This window comes from Nylanderia fulva, unplaced genomic scaffold (assembly GCF_048542155.1).
Source record: "Nylanderia fulva isolate GAGA-0341 unplaced genomic scaffold, ASM4854215v1 Scaffold513, whole genome shotgun sequence".
NCBI lineage: Eukaryota > Metazoa > Arthropoda > Insecta > Hymenoptera > Formicidae > Nylanderia > Nylanderia fulva.
In genome coordinates this window covers 27,472-44,487 of record NW_028190603.1, presented here as the reverse complement: position 1 = coordinate 44,487, position 17,016 = coordinate 27,472, and positions in this window count along the sequence as shown.

Genomic DNA, 17,016 nt, shown 5'->3' with positions numbered 1-17,016 from the left:
ATTCCATTGGCCCTCCTCCTTTTTTCCACACATATCACTTGCACCGATGATCTCGAGATACAGTTTATGGTATAAAGGAACCCCCACCAAAGAGCGCAAAGTACAAAGACTTTTTCCAATTTCGATGGGTATATAAACCCTGCGGTCCCAGCATCTGAGCGGCATAATTACACAGCATATTACGGCACACTAGATATTGCATCTCACTGTGTCACTCTAAATTCTGTGCGAAACCTTGTCACTCGTTCGCCGCCGACGACGTTGACTTTCTTTATTAATTTTTGATCGCGCATAGTTTGTAAAGTAAAGAGAGTTATAATAAAGAACTTTAAACCATTAGAATCTGTGTACTTTTGATTTTACTACGCGCATCCCGACTGAGGTCTTTTAAGGGGGGACGGCAGGTAAACGTGCTGCAGAGCGACGGTATATAAAAGTTCATCCAACGTAAGGTAAGTACCTTTCACACTAACAAAGATCTCTCTAATATATTATTTGCGTGAGAATCTGAATCCTGAATGTTCAGAAGTCGCGCTAGATCAATAATTATCATCCTACTATTATTCTCCTGTGCCCTCTTTCCTTATTCTTTATAATCATCGAGCAGTGCAAAATTTGTCTTCTGCCCTTGATGATTTTCAGCCTTTCTCCCTATTCTTTATAATCATCAAGCAGTGCAAAATTTGTCTTCTGCCCTTGATGATTTTCAGCCTCTCTCCCTACTCTTTATAATCATCGAGCAGTGTAAAATTTGTCTTCTGCCTTTGATAATTTTCAGCCTCTCTCCCTACTCTTTATAATCATCAAGCAGTGTAAAATTTGTCTTCTGCCTTTGATGATTTTCAGCCTCTCTCCCTATTCTTTATAATCATTGAGCAGTGTAAAATTTGTCTTCTGCCTTTGATGATTTTCAGCCTCTCTCCCTATTCTTTATAATCATCGAGCAGTGCAAAATTTGTTTTCTGCCCTTGATGATTTTCAGTCTTTTTTCCTACTCTTTATAATCATCGAGCAGTGCAAAATTTGTCTTCTGCCCTTGATGATTTTCAGTCTTCTCTCCCTGTTCTTTATAATAATCGAGCAGTGCAAAATTTGTCTTCTGCCCTTGATGATTTTGCGCCTTCTTTCTCTATTGTCGAGCATCCTTTTTTTGTCTCGTCAATGCTTTAATAATCATTGAGCACTGCGTTCTGCTCTTGATTATTTCGCGCCTGCTATATCTATTCTTTATTAATTATCGAGCAGTATAGTGCTGCTCTTGATGATTTTGCGCCTTCTTTCTCTATTCTTTAATAATCATCGAGCAGTACAGTTCTGCCCTTGATGATTTTGCCTCATTTCCCACCATCGAACTTTCTTCACCTCTCGAGAACTATCCATTTATCTCCCTTTACTACATAAAACCAATTAAATACTTTGATCTAGACGTATTCTAACTTCATTGCAGATGAGCAACCGGAAAGCTAAAAACGAACGGCGAAATAAACAAAACTATCGAGCCGGCGTAAAGACCCGTGCAAAGCACGTAGCCGCGTGCCTGCGTTGGTTAACACGCGAACAGATTACCAATAAACCTCGTATCAAAACAATCGAGACGGTTTCGTTCCCTCAATACATATTGCGCAGCTTCTGGAAGACTAGCATTTTTCCTAACTCTACCAACTCACAATCAGCTTTAACACCCGCGTCTAACAGAATTAAATTGAGCCTGCGGAAGGCCACACTCCAGATCTACCGGCAGCCGCTTCAGACCTATTAACTTACCTCAAATTAAACAGGAAATCTAAACCTAAAGAAAATACCTCACAAGGAGAGTTATCACCTATCGATTTAAATACGAGATTAAAGGACCAATTATCAGAGAGCGATATAAGCGTTCATGTTTGTCATCATTACAATTAGCATTACTATACAAATATTTGTATCTATATATTATTTTATCGACCTAATTTGTCTAATTATAAGATATATGTCCTCGCGTTACTCGGAAAAAAAAATATATATATATGTATAATTTGGGAAGTTTTTGTATTGAGAACGAAAATGGAGCGAGAAAAGTCTTCCTTTTGTAAATTCGGTATGTTATCTTTCTTTGTCATTCTAGGAGTTATGTAATAAAGGTCGCAAAAAAATTTATTTATATATTGAAAATACACTTGTAGTAATTTTATATTAACATATTGTATTATATAATTATACTTTTATTTATAAACGTTATCAATAAAAATATATATTCTATTATAAAAAAATTGTCTACGTTAATTTTCATTAATTATTAGGAGATATTTATTTATCGAATTAATTTCTAAATTGTTGAATGTTTTTTAATCATTATTTATTTATTTGCGTACTTGTAAAAGTAATTTTATTAAAAACTAGCTAATGTATTTTTTGCAAGATTTAAAGTCATTTCAAATTCAATACTTTCTATTTTTAATTAAAAAATTAAAAATTTTTTATATTTAATAATAAATTTTATAAATATTACAGTTTAATCTAAAAAGTTTTGATTCATACAATTTGTTAATCTTGCTATTACAATTGTATTATTATGTAAGTATATTTTTAAAAACTGTTTTAATAAATGTTACGTATATATAAGTTGAAAATTGAATAATATATATATAATTACAAATTTTTCAATATTTTTTAAAACATTCTCAGAAATAAGAATTTTAAATAAAACTTAATTTTTATTTTATTCAATGCAAGGATGTATAAATCTATCATATATCCATAATAGATGTCTAATGTACATCCATGATGGATTTGTAGACGATATCTATTGTGGAGATAGTATGGATATCTATTAGAAATCCATCTGTTGTCCACCGTGGAGGTAGAGGTTGCATGGAGGTATGGAGGTTATATGGACGTCCATTGGATGTTTTGTTCCGTGTGAGTAGTGATAAAGATAGTAAGGTTCCATAAATATAATTACAATTGAGGCGCATCGTTTACGTTATTTTATAGATTAAAGAAAAGATTTTATGGAATATTTTATGACAAATAGTCGGTCATTAGAATTTATCAGTTTTTATAATTCATTCATCATTGTGTGATTAAGATATTTACTCAAACGATTCATCATTTTAACTATTCCATAAATAAGATTACTTAAGGGTCGGCAGTACACCCAGGCAAACTCCGAATTGATATTGGAGACCTCGTGCGGTGACAACGCGAAACTCCGGTTTCAGTGTTGCCAACGCCGAGAAATCAATTCTCGGGTTTTATGTAGTGGTGTATGTCTGTACACGTACATACACCACTGCATCGCTCACGCGGACGCACGTAAGAGAGACAAGGACCGATAATCACGTGTTCTCCTTGTTCCTCTACCGTGCCGGTATACGTGAGATGCCGCCTAAAAATGCTTTCTGGCCTTCCGTAGCAGAAAGCAGTAACGTAGCAAGACTAATAAGCACCCATTTTTGTAAATTTTATATATGCTTATGCACATATGTGGATATATTATTTATATATAAATATATATATATATAAAATATACTAATTTACTCTCAATTATATATGCTACTGTTATTATTTATCATTAGACAATTATAAAACAGAGGTTATAGATTTGGTCTGACTACACTGGCCTCAAATTAAAGTTGTATATATATTTATTTTAACATTTCGACCATACGGAATGTGGTCCTTTTCAAAAATACAGATTGGAATATCAGAGAGTTACAGCATTTCGTCTTTAAGATGTAAGCGCAAATTATGATTCGGAGAGATTTAACTTGTCAAATAATAAAATATAAAATAAATTATAAAACATATACATATATAATTTGTAGTGCTATATATATATATATATGTTTTATAATTGTCTAATGATAAATAATAACAGTAGCATAATTGAAAGTAAATTAGTCTACAATGTTAGACACGGGTACTTGTTAGGTTTGATAATTTATTGCTTATACTTTTTCGAGAGACAAGAATAAGAGAACGAATATAAATTATTATTAGCTTGTATAGCAATCATAGATTGACGAATATGCGTTGGTTATTCTTGATTTCTTTCTATTATTGATGTTATTGTATAATTTGCTCCATATAATACTTATAACATAAAAGAACTTATGTCGAGTAATATTGATCAATGCAAAGGATGTTCAGTATGTATCACCCAGTAAATTATTAGAGTTCAAATATATCAATATCAATTTTTTAATAATATATTGGAATACAGAGAAATGATAAAAAAATATATTTCGGCAATAAAAATTTTATAAATATATTGAAAATATTTTTACTACACGCGCGCGCGCGCACGCACACACACACACACACACACACACACACACACACACACACACACACCCACATACACACTATATAAATGCAAAATAATACAGAAAATAAATTTTTAATAAAAATCAACATACCAGCTATTTGTGTGTGCATATGTAGCTGCAAGCATGCAACGGATTTATTACTTGATAAATTTATTTACGGACTTATTTTGCATTTATATATATATATATATATATATATATATATATATATAGTGTATGTAATTGTAAAAATGATTAAAATATTTTCAATATTTAAAAATTTTCAAGTTTATCGCCTTATATTTCTATAATTTTTTCTATATTCTAATATATTGTAAAAAAATTGATATTGATATATTTGAACTCAAGTTTTTTACGTGATTGAATATTATTGCATTGAGCCATCATACGTTACTCGTAAAGTCTTTTACGTTATAATAGTATTTATGCAGCAGAGAGAAAGAGATAAGAGAGAGATTATACAATATAACTTTAATAATCGAAAAAAATCACGATAACGCTATTGTCATATCTATGTGTGTGCATATATATAAACATATTAATTTGCATATTATCTACCCAGACAGCACCAAGTCTAAAATTGACGCATAAGATAGCATTAAGAAATCTTTAAGACAGCTATCTTATGATATGATATCAAAAAGACATCTTAGAAAGATATCTTACGCGCCAATTTTGGACTTGGTGTTGTTTGGGTATATAAATAAAATATGTACACAAATAAAATAATATTTGCATAAATATTATTTTATTTGTACATATTTTATTTACATAGATTATATGCAAATATTTAAATAAATCATTCGATAATTTATTACACATTTTATTTATTATATAGATTTATATATATAGATTATATGCAAATATTTAAATAAATCATTCGATTATTTGTTACAGATGCATAATGTGAAATATATATTGCGTACACGAAACGATAATTGGAAGATAATGTTAGGCAAGAATTATTGCTATTCTTATTGTTCTTTTACATATAATATACATATACAGAGAAACAATGATAATACGAAAACCGGTTCTTGCTGATATCTCCCAATAATCGCATTCGTTCAACGCATTAGTGTTTGTGTCTACATGGATGTTACTACATATGCGATGTAAGAGAGACAAGGACAGAATGATAGTCTCTCCTTGTCAAGCTGTTAGCTGTCAGTATAGGTTTGTTCGCGTCGCATGCCCTAACTTGCTCTTTTTTACTTCAATGAGCTCGTATTGGTCCAATTCGAGGAGCGCACCAATACGAGCGCATTGGAGTAAGAAGGAGCATGTTGGGGCATGCGACGTGAACAAATCTAGTATGTTACCACGGAAATTTCCCCTGCTCCTTATGAATCTAGTGAGAATCTTATCGTCCAGATATTTCATAAAATAAGTGACATAACTTTGGTTTTTTTTTTTTTAATATATTCTTGATATAATAAAGTAGTCCGCCAAAGAGTCGGATTTTGCATTTTTGCTCTGAAAAATTTATAATAAATAAAATACGGACTCCTGGCTAACCCAACCTTACCCGTTACTAGCTGCGCATTCCCCCAAGTTATATTATAAATTTTATTTTCATCTTTTTTTCAATAAATAACTCTTTGGCGGACTGCATTTGAGCTTACTGATTAAGAATATCATAAATTTAATAAGATTCATTCAGTAGTTTCGCTAATATCTGGAATATAAGAATCTCTAATTCCCGGCCGGCCGATAGGCGTCTCCACCATGTCGCCTGCCGGCCCTTAAGGCGCGATCTTAAGATTACCTTAAGTCGCAACTATGAATCTAGAGGGCGTCTTAAGACCTAACTTAAGGGTCGACAGGCGACATGGTGGAGACGCCTATCGGCCGGCCGGGAATTACGGATTCTTATTTTCCAGATATTAGCAAAAATATTGAATGAATCTTATTAAGGGTCGGCAGGCGATATGGTGGAGACGCCTATCGGCCGGCCGGGAATTACGGATTCTTATTTTCCAGATATTAGCGAAAATATTGAATAAATCTTATTAAATTTAGGATATTCTTAATCAGTAAGCTCATTTGTAGTCCTCTAAAGAGCTATTTTATGAAAAAAAGATAAAAATAAAAATTTTTAATAAACTTGGGGGAATGCACAGCTAGGAACGGGTAAGGTTGGGTTAGCCGCGAGTCCGTATTTTATTTATTATAAATTTTTAAGAGCGAAAATGTAAAATCCGGCCTTTTAGAGGACTGCTTTATTATATAAAGAATATATTAAAAAAAAATTCACGAAGTTATGTCACTTATTTTATGAAATATCTGGACGATAAGATTCTCACTAGATTCATAAGGAGCAGGGGAAATTTCTGTGGTAACATGCTGACTGCTTGACAAGGAGAGAGCATCATTCCATCTTTGTCTCTCTTACATCGCATATGTAGTAGCGTCCATGTAGGTACAAACACTAATACGTGAGCACACGGATGCAAATATTGAGAGATAATGTCAGCAAAAAGGCTATCATATTATTTTTATTTTTTGTATATGTATGCATATGTAAATAAAGAACAAAAATAAAAACTATTTTAAGATGACATTTTATAATTAATTTTCTATATGTATTTGCATTTTATTAATATATATTACATTTTTGATATGTTTTTAATTTATAATTTATATAAACATAAGTATGAAATAAAAATTGAAATAGTTCTGAAAATAAGTATATTAATGATAAAATTATTCAAAACAATAAAAAAATTAAATTTAATATTTTTTAGTGTTTGTACCTACATGGACGCTACTACATATGCGATGTAAGAGAGACAAAGATGGAATGATGCTCTCTCCTTGTCAAGCAGTATTAAAAGCCATATTAAAAGCTCTAGCTTCATTCAATTAATAATCCAATATAATAATCAACAATTATTTTTATATAATATATAGTATTTTTAAATATTTTTAAATATTTAAAAATATTTTTTTTAAGATTAATTGAGGAAAAGAATATTTTAAATATAAAAAAATATTTTAAATATTCTTTTTCAATTAATTTTAAAACAAATTTTTAAAAATATTTTTATATATTCAAATACTTATTATATTATATAAAAATTATTGTGAATTATACTCATTGGAGTAATAATTATTGATTGAAGCTTGTTATGGCACAAACTGAACATCTTGTACATTGTCTGTATAATATTTTACTTATTTATAAAATGTTTTTTATAAATAAATGAAATATTATATATATATAATATATAAGATTATAATATATAAGATTATTGATGTTACATTGTATAACTCTCATTTCTTTCTCTCTGCTACATAAGTACTTATGACGTGAAAGAACTTACGAGTAACGTATGATGGCTCAATGCAAGAATATTTAATCACGTAAAAAACTTGAGTTCAAATATATCAATATCAATTTTTTTATAATATATTAGGAATATAGAAAATCATAGAAATATATTTTTTATATAGGCGATAAACTTAAAAATTTGATATTGAAATTAATATTTTAATCATTTTACAACTACACACTACTATAAATATATAAATGCAAAATACTTCCGTAAATAAATTTCAAGTAATAAATCAATTGCACACATGCACACAGCTGCATGGTATGTAGACTTTTATTAAATTTATTTTTGAATTATTTTACACTTATATATAATGTATGTAGTAAAAATATTTTCAATATATTAAAAAATTTTTAAATCGCCGAAATATATTTTTTATCATTTTTCTATATTCTAATATATATATATATATATATATATATTATAAAAAAATTGATATTGATATATTTGAACTCTAATTTATATACTGGATGATATACTGAACATCCTTGCATTGATTATACATTACTCAACGTTCTTTCACGTTATAAGTATTTGGAGCAAATTATACAATAGCATCAATAATCAAAAAGAAATCAAGAATATAATTAACATATCCCTTATATAATATATATATATATATATGTTATATATATACGTTATGCACATATGTGCATAACCATATATACAATTTCCAAAAAGTGGGCGCTTATTAGCCTTGTTACGCTACTACCTTCTGCTACGGAAGGCCAGAAAGCATTTTCAGGCGGCATCTCGCGTATACCGGCATGGTAGAGGAACAAGGAGAACACGTGATTATCGGTCCTTGTCTCTCTACGGTGCGTCCGCGTGAGCAATGCAATGGTGTATGTACGTGTACAGACATGCACCACTACATAAAACCCGAGAATTGGTTTCTCGGCGTTGGCAACACTGAAATCGGAGTTTCGCGTTGTCACCGCGCGAGGTCTCCAACATCAATTCGGAGTTTGGCCGACCGACCTGTCGACCCTTAATCAGTAAGCTCAAATGCAGTCCGCCAAAGAGTTATTTATTGAAAAAAAGATGAAAATAAAATTTATAATATAACTTGGAGGAATGCGCAGCTAGTAACGGGTAAGGTTGGGTTAGCCAGGAGTCCGTATTTTATTTATTATAAATTTTTCAGAGCAAAAATGCAAAATCCGACTCTTTGGCGGATTACTTTATTATATCAAGAATATATTAAAAAAAAAAAAACCAAAGTTATGTCACTTATTTTATGAAATATCTGGACGATAAGATTCTCACTAGATTCATAAGGAGCAGGGGAAATTTCCGTGGTAACATACTGACAGCTAACAGCTTGACAAAGAGAGACTATCATTCTGTCCTTGTCTCTCTTACATCGCATATGTAGTAACATCCATGTAGACACAAACACTAATGCGTTGAACGAATTTTTGCATCTTTAGATCAAGATATCTAAAAAACGTGACGTGATACGCAATTTTTGCGGCCGAATTTGTAATCGGCATGAAAAAAATCTACAAAAATACGCTTTGGAAATCTTCGAACCTGAAAAAAGTCATTTTTTGTCGACCAGTGTTATTGATTAAAGCATAGCACAAACTGAACATTTTATATTGTATACATTGTCTGCATAATATTTTACTTATTTATAAAATATATAATATATAAGTTTATATATATGCACACACATAGATATGACAATATAGCGTTATCGTGATTTTTTTCGATTATTGAAGTTATATTGTATAATCTCTCTCTTATCTCTTTCTCTCTGCTACATAAACACTATTATAACGTAAAAGAACTTACGAGTAACGTATGATGGCTCAATGCAATAATATTCAATCACGTAAAAAACTTGAGTTCAAATATATCAATATCAATTTTTTACAATATATTAGAATATAGAAAAATTATAGAAATATAAGGCGATAAACTTGAAAATTTTTAAATATTGAAAATATTTTAATCATTTTTACAATTACATACACTATATATATATATATATATATATATATAAATATTTATATCCTAAAAAAATCATAAAAATGAAAAGGTCAGGCCATGTTCAAAAGAAGGCACTCAAAAATTTAAACGATCTAATAATAAATTATCACGAAAAGTAACTGATATGTTATTCAAGGTGCCAGTTCAAAGTGAACATACGTAAAGTGTATATTATCTAAATTTAGTAATAATATATTACCATGAAAAATAACTGTGATATTTTATTCAAGGTGCAAGTTCACATTGAACATACATACATATAAGTAAAACTGATTACAATTTGATTCTAGAAAATAAGTGCGATATGTTATTCTTAGTGCACAAAATATAATAGTCGTTTATAGAGATTTGATTTGAAATTCATACTAGCCCGTACAATGAAAAATAATTGCTCGTAATTCCAGAGTACCAATTTGTTAATTACTCAGAAAAATAACATGGCGGCCTGCTCTCAAAAAACTTTCGATGGGTAGAATAAATAATTGAAATAAGAGTTGTGAAAATTGTATAAATTAAAAACCTCCAATCTTTCTTTAGTAAAATTTCGAATTTTCGTATCAACTTCCGATTTGTGTTATACCGTATTTTCAGGGAGTAAGTTATTGATCAGAAAACTTTGCCTTGTTGCTCGAAACGGGTGTATATTAAGTAAAATTTATAAATGTACAGTTCTCAGGTCAAGTACAATAAAGCTATACGCTTAAAAAGTTTACTGATTATTTGTCGTAATATACAATAAAAAATTACATATTAATTAAGTGAATAATATCGAAAATTATAAGTCAAATGAAACCTTGCTATTTAAAACCTATTCTTCATGATCGCAAGACACTATTTTCTATTTAAAAGATTTTCTTCAGAAACACAGAAGAAAAAGGTATTTGTATATAGTTTTGTATATTCACTTCGTTGTGTGTAGAGCTTTTAAAAATACGTTGAATCCTTATTCTAATCTAATCTTCTTCTAATGTAATACTTTTCGTACTTCAAATGTTGTAGTAATTATTCTGTAAGAGCTTCGACATTATTTCTAAATGGACATCGAGAAACATCATAGTTTTTTGAGAGCAGGCCGCCATGTTATTTTTCTGAGTAATTAACAAATTGGTACTCTGGAATTACGAGCAATTATTTTTCATTGTACGGGCTAGTATGAATTTCAAATCAAATCTCTATAAACGACTATTATATTTTGTGCACTAAGAATAACATATCGCACTTATTTTCTAGAATCAAATTGTAATCAGTTTTACTTATATGTATGTATGTTCAATGTGAACTTGCACCTTGAATAAAATATCACAGTTATTTTTCATGGTAATATATTATTACTAAATTTAGATAATATACACTTTACGTATGTTCACTTTGAACTGGCACCTTGAATAACATATCAGTTACTTTTCGTGATAATTTATTATTAGATCGTTTAAATTTTTGAGTGCCTTCTTTTGAACATGGCCTGACCTTTTCATTTTTATGATTTTTTTAGGATATCACTTACTTTTTAAAGTACAGATATATAGAGCAGCTTTCTATAATAGTAATTCATGTATAAATTAATAGTAATTCAAGTATCACAAATATATGTATTTTCGATTCTTATCACATAACTTTGTATAAGTAACAATTTATGCAATACAGTTCAAAATAATTGAAATATATGGTATATATATGTACATATATAAAATATATAATTATATTATAGTATACATATATATTTTATTTAATCATATATGTAAATGTTTGTATAATTGTAATAACTTTTAACGATACATTGCACATTTATTTCAATTGCAACAGAATGAATTTATATTCAAAAATTAAAAAAAATTCCTTTAAAAAAAAATTTTCAAAAATAAAACTTGTTAAAAAAATGAGACCCCCAAAATTTCTAAACCAAAAAAGGGTTTTTTTTTTCCCTTTTCCGTTTTTTTTTTAAATTTTTTTTTTTAATCTTTTAAAGATCCAATAAAAAGGGAAAATTTTTGACCGTTTTTAGGCAAAAACAGTTTTTAAAGGCCCAACCCAAATTTTTTATTTGGCCTACCGGCAATTTTCAGGCGCAGTTGATTTTTTAATCTTAGGGCATTTTCCCCCGTTTTAAATCTTTTTTAAAAAATTTAATGTTTTCTTTGGGGGATTTTTTTTAACCCTTAAACCTTAAAAAAAATCCATTTTTTGGGGATTTTCAAATAAATTTCCCAATTTCATTTTAACCCCTGAAAAAGCTTGATTTTTTTTTAAAAATTTTACCCGGGGACGGGGAACCTTTTTTTTAAATTTTTTTAACTTTTTTTTAAAAAGAATAAAGAGCTTAATAAACAAAATTAGAACTTTTTTTTTCCCAAACTCCCAATTGAAAATTCCCAAAATCTTTCCCCATTTAAAAATTTTACATTAAAAAAATTTTAAATTTAAAATTTTTTTTTTAATTTAATGTAAGGTTTTAAAAACTTCTTTCCATTTTTTAAAATTGAAAAATTTAACCCCTTTGTATTAAAAAAGCCCCCCGGCTTTTTTCCCCCTTCCAAAATTTTGGGCCTGGGGTTTTGCCAAAAATTTTCCCCCCCCCAAAAAAGGGGCCCAAATTTTTTTTTTATTACTGGGTTTTTTTTTTTTTTTTTTTTTTTTTTTTTTTTTTTTTTTTTTTTTTTTTTTTTTTTTTTTTTTTTTTTTTTTTTTTTTTTTTTTTTTTTTTTTTTTTTTTTTTTTTTTTTTTTTTTTTTTTTTTTTTTTTTTTTTTTTTTTTTTTTTTTTTTTTTTTTTTTTTTTTTTTTTTTTTTTTTTTTTTTTTTTTTATCGTATCGGATTTGTTCTCTTCTGCTGTTTTCAGATCATTTTTGCGCTTCCGATTAATTCAGCAACGTTCCAAAAAATTTCTGTATTTCTTCGACCTTTCGTATATTTCATTGCCTTTGTTAAAAAAAAAATTGAATTTTAAAGGCTCCGTGGGAAAACTCAATGTACCTTTAGTCACTCAAAAAATCTTCCCCCGGTTTTTTAAAAGAAAACAGCGAGTAAAAGATTTTTTGGCTCAGTTTTTTTAAAAAATCGATAAAGGTTATTAAATAACCCTTTTTTTTTTTTTTTTTTTTTTAAAAAAACCCATGCCAGTTTGTAACACTTGACTTCGTCATTTTTGACATTGTTTTTTTAATTTCCCAGAACGGGGAAAAACGTACAAATTCAAGGGGTTTTTTCCTGAGGTCTATTTTGGTAGTAACACGATAGTCCAACATAAAATTCGTAAATTTTCATCCAGAGCTTTTAAATTTCATTAAAAATTTAACTTTTCTATTTCTCACCTATTAAAAACGATCCATTTGACCTGGTATCATTTTTCCCTACCGTAAAAGGATTCCCAATATGAATCCCAGCTTCTAAGCACCGCATTTTCTTTTTTTAAAAAAACGATTGGCAAATTCCACATTTTTCGATGCCAAACTTTTTTCAATCTATCCTTCAAAGTCGTATTGCATTTTTTTTTTGACTTTTTTTTCGGTTTTTGTTAATATGAGTTTAAAAACTCGATTTTCTCTATAAAGAAGTCCTATTTTCCTTCCCAGGGGAATTTGATAGACGGATTTAATCATTTTAAAAAACCTTTCCATCCTTGGAGGAAATCGTACAAAATTTCCCTTTTTGCGAATTTTTTTTTCCGCTACGAAGTGTAAGTCCTTAAAACGAATTCCGTAACTGGCCGAGGAAATCGAACCGACACTTTTTTTAATTTAGTTTCCGTTTTTTTTTTTTCCATCAAAACGAGTTTGTTTATGATTCGATCACTTTTTTCCGTATCGTACAAATTGGCGAAAAATTTCATCTGGATTTCACACGTTAAAATTTTTTAATAAACGTAGCAACTTCTTCTCCGGGGGATTTCCTAATCTGGAGCATCTTTTATCCAATCATACAATGCATGTGCGGATCTTTACGTTGATTCCCTCGCCAAATAATGAAAACCTTTCCTATTTTGGTTACGGAGAACAAATAAATCATCAGGCTTTGGTTTTAGCACAACTAGAAGTACTTACAGGATCGTATGCGATTATTCCGATGCCTAATTCTCTTTTCGGGATTCTTCTCTAAATTCACCCAAAAAGGACCATTTCCATTCACTAGGACCAAAACAAAACCACGTCGCTTGGGCCCTAATGCAAAAGGGATTTTACATTATTGGGGGGGGTTTTCGCCAAAATTGATCCTATTTCTCAATTTTTAAAATACCATTAAATTCGATTTTAATTGGAACCCCTTATTCTTTTAATTCTATCAGCATGTCTCCTCGTGGGGTTGTACCATCCGTATAAAGATACCCCTTTTTTAAATGTCGGGGGTTACATCATTGAGAAGGAAAAAAAGATACTGCAGATTCAACCCCAATCTACTATGTTTCGACTCAAAAGGTTCTAAAAAAAATATTCCGGCAAAACAAAGTTTCTATCTTGAGGACGAAAGAGGGTGAGAGGGAATGAAAGAGGGTGAAAGAAGACGAAACAGGGTGAGAGAGAATGAAAGAGGGTTGAGGAGAGGACGAAAGAGGGTTGAGAGAGAATGAAAGAGGGTGAGGAAGAGGACGAAAGAGGGTGAGAGGAATGAAAGAGGGTGAAAGAGGACGAAAGAGGGTGTGAAAGAGGGTGAAGAGGACGAAAGAGGGTGAGGTAGGGACGAAAGAGGGTGAAAGAGGACGAAAGAGGGTGAAAGAGGACGAAGGGGTGTGAGAGGGAATGAAAGAGGGTGAAAGAGGGCATGATGGAGAGAAGAATGACTGAGAGAATGAAAGAGAGTTGAAAAGAGGACGAAGAGGGTTGAGAAGAGGGTGGAGAGAGGACGAAAGAGGGTGAAAAGGCGAAAGAGGGTGGGAGTAATGGGTGGGAAGTGGGAGTGGGAGTGGTGGTGGGGTGGGGTGAGGGCGGGATGGGTGAGGGAAGAGGTGGGGGAAGTTGAGGGAGGTGTGAGTGAAAGGTGAGAAGAGAGATTTATACGCGGAAGAGAAGAAGAAGAAGAAGAAGAAGAAGAAGACGACGTTTACTTAATTTTTCATGAAAAACGTCACTTTTTTGACCGCTTGTATCTCCGGAACGGCTTGACCGATTTTATTTTTTCTGGCTCAAATTACTCGTGGCGATGCCGCCTTTCAGGTTATGTTACGTGCAATTCAAAATTTTTTTATATTTTAGTAGTTCTACACCCCAAAAAATGGACTTTGATGGTGCAGAATAAGGAGACTTGTAGTGTCTTTTAAGGTCTTTTAGGGTTTGACATGGCCGGAGACATACCGCGTCTCATGATATATATATATATATATATAAATGAAAAATAAATCCGTAAATAAATTTATCAAGTAATAAATCCGTTGCATGCTTGCAGCTACATATGCACACACAAATAGCTGGTATGTTGATTTTTATTAAAAATTTATTTCTGTATTATTTTGCATTTATATAGTGTGTATGTGGGGTGTGTGTGTGTGTGTGTGTGCGCGCACGCGCGCGTGTAGTAAAAATATTTCAATATATTTATAAAATTTTTATTGCCGAAATATTTTTTTATCATTTCTCTGTATTCCAATATATTATTAAAAAATTGATATTGATATATTTGAACTCTAATAATTTACTGGGTGATACATACTGAACATCCTTTGCATTGATCAATATTACTCGACATAAGTTCTTTTATGTTATAAGTATTTATGGAGCAAATTATACAATACATCAATAATAGAAAAGAAATCAAGAATAACCAACGCATATTCGTCAATCTATGATTGCTATACAAGCTAATAATAATTTATATTCGTTCTCTTATTCTTGTCTCTCGAAAAAAGTATAAGCAATAAATTATCAAATCTAACAAGTACGCGTGTCTAACATTGTAGACTAATTTACTTTGAATTATGCTACTGTTATTATTTATCATTAGACAATTATAAAACATATATATATAGCACTACAAATTATATATGTATATGTTTTATAATTTATTTTATATTTTATTATTTGACAAGTCAAGTCATGAATGTTCCTGCTGGATACCTGCATGCGCCGATACAGAGTGGCGGGCTTGGAATGCCTCTATTGAGAACTTTGATCCCAATTCTGAAACATAACCGACTGCAGCGGTTGTGTCGGAGTACTCTACCCGCAGCATGCGCGGCTGCCGAAACCACGTATGTGGCTAGGCAGCTTGTGTGGTGTGAAAACCAGATGCGAGTGCGGGGTCACAGAGTGACTACGACCGCTGAGCTCAGACAGCAGTGTGCGGCCTGGTTGCGCGAGTCGTGCAATGGGAGTGGACTCAGACTCAGAGAGGTTGCGGCCTCCAACCTGAGCTCCTACTGGGTATCGGCTGGCGCCGATGCCATCCCAGGTGCCGACTACGTGCACTATCACCACATACGAGCTAACTGCATACCGTCTAGAGCAAGATGCTTCCGAGGTCGTGATGGGCGCGATAATCGCTGTCGTGCCGGTTGTCCCGAAACCTAGACGCCGGCTCACTGCGTGCAACGCTGCTTCAGAACGCACGGAGGAAAAATCCTGCGGCATGACGACCTATGCCGTCAAGTTGATGGCTATTTACAGCAGAAGGGATGGCGCGTCGATGCGGAACAAGCGTATTCGAAGTCTGCCGGCCGGAGGCGGCCCGACCTGACCATCGCTAAGGGTGGTGAGGCAGTGGTCGTAGACGCGCAGGTAGTGTCTAGCAAAACCGCGTTGGAGATGTCCCACGAGCGTAAGGTGGAAAAGTACCGGTCATGTAATGATCTGGCAGCCGCTGTGGCGGAGCGCACAGGAGTACGAGTACCACGAAATAATGTTCGTTTTACCGCCATTACTATTTCGTGGCAAGGTGTCTGGAGCTCGCGAAGCGAGTCTGAGTTGCGGGGGCTGGGTTTAACGTCCGCCCAGCTCCGAACGTTGACGACTCGGGTCTTGTGGGGCTCATGACTGGAAACGTTTTAACGCAATGACATCGTGTTATAACGAGAGAAGACGGAACGTGGCCTCATCTAGTGGTGCATGATGGATGGCGCGTAGAGTTGGGGGCCTCCGCATCATTCGCGCGAGTTTGAATGATTGCGTAAATGGTCGAGGTGAAATACGAGCTGCCTTTAGCTAGCTCCAACCTTCACGATCCAGGGTGTTGACTGCGAACACCAACAGTAAACAGCTCTGCAATATCGCTGTCGGTGACGACTTGGCGACTGTGATTTTGTAGCAGTCGTCGCGCACCGTAGGCGAAACAGCCAAATGCCTCGTCATCTAATTAGTGACGCGCCATCGCCACCCTCCCCTGACCCCTTCTCGTCGGCCGCCCGCTGGGCCACGACGCCGCCCAACACCCGCTGCCCTTGTCCCTGC